This window comes from Podarcis tiliguerta (assembly GCF_965153285.1).
Source record: "Podarcis tiliguerta genome assembly, chromosome: 7".
Classification (NCBI taxonomy): domain Eukaryota; kingdom Metazoa; phylum Chordata; class Lepidosauria; order Squamata; family Lacertidae; genus Podarcis; species Podarcis tiliguerta.
In genome coordinates, this window is record NC_139540.1 from 67,410,604 (window position 1) to 67,415,776 (window position 5,173).

A 5,173-nucleotide genomic window follows, 5' to 3' on the forward strand; every position below is an offset into this window, starting at 1 on the left:
TTAATAACAATAAGAATAACAATATTTCTTTATTTATATCCCTCCCACCTGGCTGGGTTCCCCCAGCCACTCTGAGCAGCTCCCACCAGAATATTAAAAGCACAATAAAACATCAAACATTAAAAACTTCCCTAAACAGGCATGTGGCCCTGGACTTCTAGGATCTAAATCCAATACTCTCTCACTGCATCACACTGATTTTAATGTGTACTCAAACTGGCAAGTTTACTCCATACAGCACACTCACACAACAGCTAAATTCTGGAAAAGCAGATCAAAGTTGTTGCTGGGTTATCCCAGGAATGGGGATTCTGTGGCCCTCCGGATGTTGTTGGATACTAACTCCCATCAGCCTCAGCCAATATGGCCAGTGGTAAGGGGGGATGGAAGGGACCCAGGTGGCGCTGTGGGTAAAAGCCTCAGCACCTAGGGCTTGCCGATCAAAAGGTCGGCGGTTCGAATCCCCGTGGCGGGGTGCGCTCCCGCTGTTCGGTCCCAGCGCCTGCCAACCTAGCAGTTCGAAAGCACTCCTGGGTGCAAGTAGATAAATAGGGACCGCTTACTAGCGGGAAGGTAAACGGCGTTTCCGTGTGCAGCTCTGGCTCGCCAGAGCAGTGATGTCACGCTGGCCACGTGACCCGGAAGTGTCTCCAGACAGCGCTGGCCCCCGGCCTCTTGAGTGAGATGGGCGCACAACGCTAGAGTCTGTCAAGACTGGCCTGTACTGGTAGGGGTACCTTTACCTTTACCTTTTTAAGGGAGGATGGAAGTGCTAGCAACATCTGGTGAGCCATAGGTTCCATCTCCCAGGGTAATCTAACATCAAATGTATCGTCATCCTTTGAGTAGCGCACGAGCTTCCTCTTGACCACCCTTAATGCCAGCCTGAATGGAAAGTTAGAGATCAGTTATCTTGCAGAATACCACAGCCCTTTCAACAACAGCTTTCTGTTTCATATATTATTGGAACACTCCCACTTGATGGTACTAAGCCATTTCCTCAGGCACTGGACGCCTTTTTCTAGATTTGTCCCTTTGAGATCCATGCAGCTCTTTGGGGCTTTATGCACCCCCATCTTACTTGCGGTTTTACAAGAAGCAGCTGTTGCCTCTTCTTTAATAATCTTGCAGGTCGCTGAGGAGCCTGAGGGACCCCACCATCTGACATCCGCGCCTGCTTCTAAATATACACCTGCGCATCATGTTTTCTTGGGGCAATAGTAGAGCAATGGGAATCTCATTTCCTTTGGCACAGCTGCACTTTTATCTTTTGCCTTCAAAACTTTCTGTAATTCCCACAGTTTTCAGAAACTTGTTTATTACTGTTTATCATGTTTTCCAACACAAAAGGTCGGCTTCTATCCCTCCATAATGCCTCCGGTTTAGTTAAATGTGGCAGATCTAGGTGGATGTGCTTCCTGGAGACAAGGCTACATTCTGAAAATCACAAGATCGTGAGAAATCATAATTATATTTCTTGAAGTGCAAAAAGAGGAACACCAAGGCACCATATCTGAAGCATTTGGGAACCATCTGCAGTTTGAGAGCTGCTATGTGGCCGTCAGGGCTCATTTGTTTTTCCGTTTGCATTCCAGACATTAATACCTGACTAGAGGGGAAGTTGTGACACACTTTGAGGTGTCAAGAATGAGACTTTGGGCTCATGTGTCCTCTCCCTAACTCATCCCTCAAACCCATCATTAAATATATGGTAAATGCCCAATTCATGGGATCCTATGATCTCCAAGGGCAAATAGCAATAGATTGCACTTATTTTATCCCATTTATATCACATATTTTTTCTTACTTGAAACTCAAGATGGCATCCATGGAGTTCCCACAGAATCTTGCATCTAGGCATTGAGCAGACCCAGATTTGCTTAGCTTCTGCAACATGGCTGCATCCTGTGTCCTTAGGCCATGTCCTGGCTCATTTCTTTAGCTTTTCCAGATTTTTTCTTTCTTTTTCTTTTCTGCTCTAATTTCTGTTCAGGTGCTAACTCTTAATGGCCAGCTTTACTTATACATTATTTCTACAGCTTTACTTTTACATTACAGTACAGTGGTACCTCGGGTTACATATGCTTCAGGTTACATACGCTTCAGGTTACAGACTCCGCTAACCCAGAAATAGTACCTCAGGTTAAGAACTTTGCTTCAGGATGCGTACAGAAATCGTGCTCTGGCGGCGCAGCAGCAGCAGGAGACCCCATTAGCTAAAGTGATGCTTGAGGTTAAGAACAGTTTCAGGTTAAGAACGGACCTCCAGAACGAATTAAGTACTTAACCCGAGGTACTACTGTATTTCTGTTCCCGGCCTGGCGCATTGGTGGAGCGCATGTAAGCATGCCCTGCCCCATTATGGCCCATTACTTCCCACTCTGCCCATGTTCTGTCCCACCATGTCCCCGTTCTGCCTTTCTCCAAGTCCAAAAAGACCCATGCATTGATGATCATGCATCAATTGGATGTGCTTAAAATGATTACCACCTGTACATCCTTTCCTAGTCTCTTGACCAATCATATAGTGTTGTGTTTACCGTAAGTTTCAAGTTGTCATAGTTTGTTAGATTTCCTTCCCCTTAAATATGTTAAGGTCCCCACCTTTCTGTTCCCTAGACTGAAGTGCTGTGTGTGCACTTGTGTGTGTGTATTTGTGTGCAAGCATCCTGGAACTTTCTGCTCAGAAAAGCTTGTTTTGTTCAGAAAAGAATTGGGCAACTAACACACAAAATGGCTGAACGGCTTTACAACAAGCTTCCCAACCTAATGCTCTCCAGATGTTGATGGACTCCAACTCCCATCAGCCCTAGCCAGCATGGCCAAAGAGATGCTGAGAGTTACAATCCAAAAACATCTGGGAAATGTTGGGTTGGTGAAGGCTGCTTTACAACCAGTTAATTGGCATTATATCAGTCACATCACCCGACAATGGAAGATTATGGAGAACATAGGAGCCGTCACAAAAGCCAGAAGGGTGTTTTGTGCAGGGAAAACCATTCCGTCCAAGCAAAGGAGGCAAGACAGCAAACTCACATCTTGTTTAGTGGTGAGTAAGTCACAGGACTGAAGATGAAAATATTACAGATGTCTCCTTCAGTGCATATATATTGCGTGTCTTCAAGAAGAAATAATGCCTATATTTGGACCCTCACGTTTTAGACCTGGCTAATTCCAAAAGAGGATATGTCTTGACTCCTCTTCCACCACCAAAGAATGCTTGTTTGAAGTTCAACATTTCCATAGCCCCCTGAAAAGCCACAGCAATGTGATGCCTTGAGTGACATGTTTATTAGTTGCAAAATATAGTGAATAAAAGTGAAGGAGAGACCTCAAATAGCTAGGCTGCTTGCCGTGACTGCAGATTGTATTTCCATTCTGTTTGATTGCCAAATAATGGTTGGTAGGTTATTTTGCAGTCTTCAGACACTTTCATGCAGCTTTCTGTGAGGGAAAATTACTCATCTCAGTCTCACTGCCATACCAAGGGAAACAGATATATTACTTCATGACCTCTGAGCAGCAACTCCTTCTATATGTTTTAATAAGAAATCTATTGGACTGGTTTTGAGGATGGATTCAGGAGGCTAGTTTTCCCATTATAGGTATAGGTAAAGGTAAAGGTACCCCTGCCCGTACGGGCCAGTCTTGACAGACTCCAGGGTTGTGCGCTCATTTCACTCTAGAGGCCGGGAGCCAGCGCTGTCCGCAGACACTTCCGGGTCACGTGGCCAGCTTGATGAAGCTGCTCCGGCAAACCGGCACCAGAGCAGCACACGGAAATGCCGTTTACCTTCCCGCTATACAGCGGTACCTATTTATCTACTTGCACTTAAGGGTGCTTTCGAACTGCTAGGTGGGCAGAAGCATTATGCATATATGTATATAAACATCACTGTTATTTAAGGACCAGGTATAATTTCTGAAGGGCCCAATATGGTGGCCTCCTATAATTTTGAGAGCATGGTGACTTAACTATATGCTGGAGCTGTTTCATTAAACATATTCTTCATAGATACTTGTCTAGTACAGTATGAGCTTTAAAAAATGGTGGAGAAATGAACTAACTGAAACTACACCAAGTTCTGAGTTCCTGAAGAGATCAGTTCTCATTGCCACATTCTGTGTGACATTTGGTAAGTAGAACTAATCACGCCATGAACTCTCCCCATAAATTCCACAAGCGACATCACTGAATTCATATAATATTGCTGTATCCTGCTGTGTCTAACTGTTTCCATAGAACCTCCTGTTGCCTTGAGGCAAAGTGTGAGCCAAGAAGGTATTCTTAACCAAGTAACAGCACATTGATCTGAATTTGAATCAGAGGTGGAGTACCTTCTTGGTTCCATGAGCCAGATCCTTATCAGGATTGACCTTGCAGGCCAAATGTGACAGGTGGTTGGGACCCCCAATGGCCATCACATGATTGACAGGTCCATTGTCCCTAGCAGCATGAGGAGCCTTGCTAGTCCTATACTCTGTGCTTTGGGAAGCACTGAACATACAACCTGCAAAGCACTTTCGTCTCCTCTCCCCCAGGAGTGGGGACAAAGAAGCCTGCATTTCACAGATTTTCTTTCACTGCACACATCTGTTTCTTACTGGGAACTGAGAACAACCAAACCTAACATACTTTAGCCCTCACTCACCTGTCAAACCTTTGGGATGTGCTGAACATACAGCTTCAAAAGTGCTTCTTTCTCCCTTCCCCTTTGAGGAAGAAGCTGGCCTTTTAATAATAATAATAATAATAATAATAATAAATTTTTATTTATATCCCGCCCTCCCCAGCTGAAGCCGGGCTCAGGGCGGCTAACAACAATAAAATTGTACAACATTCTAAAATTATTTCATTATAAAATTAATTCAACTCAAATTGATGGCAACCATTAGGCTAAAGTTCTGTGAAGATTGTCAAAGGAGGGAGTCAGGCTATGCCCTGACCAAAGGCCTGGTGGAACAGCTCTGTCTTGTAGGCCCTGCAGAAAGATATCAAGTCCCACAGGGCCCTAGTCTCTTGTGACAGAGCGTTCCACCAGATTGGAGCCACAGCCAAAAACAGGCTATTGGCTATGTGTGCCTGTATTTCTGCTTGGAACTGAGCAAAATTTAACCTCCACACATCGGCCGTTGAGCAAGTGTTCTGTTCTGCTGCATTTATACAGGTTCC

General features: G+C 44.7%; 1 long non-coding RNA gene across 1 annotated transcript; it reads right to left on the minus strand.

Annotated features, from left to right (window-relative positions):
• Nucleotides 1-1,301: 1,301 nt before the first annotated feature.
• LOC310681702 lies at nucleotides 1,302-4,738 on the minus strand. Its single transcript, XR_014513528.1, has 3 exons — nucleotides 4,653-4,738; nucleotides 3,156-3,444; nucleotides 1,302-1,437 (listed from the first exon to the last, which is right to left on the minus strand). It is a non-coding gene; the product is annotated as an uncharacterized lncRNA (long non-coding RNA).
• Between the last annotated feature and the right edge of the window lie 435 nt (nucleotides 4,739-5,173).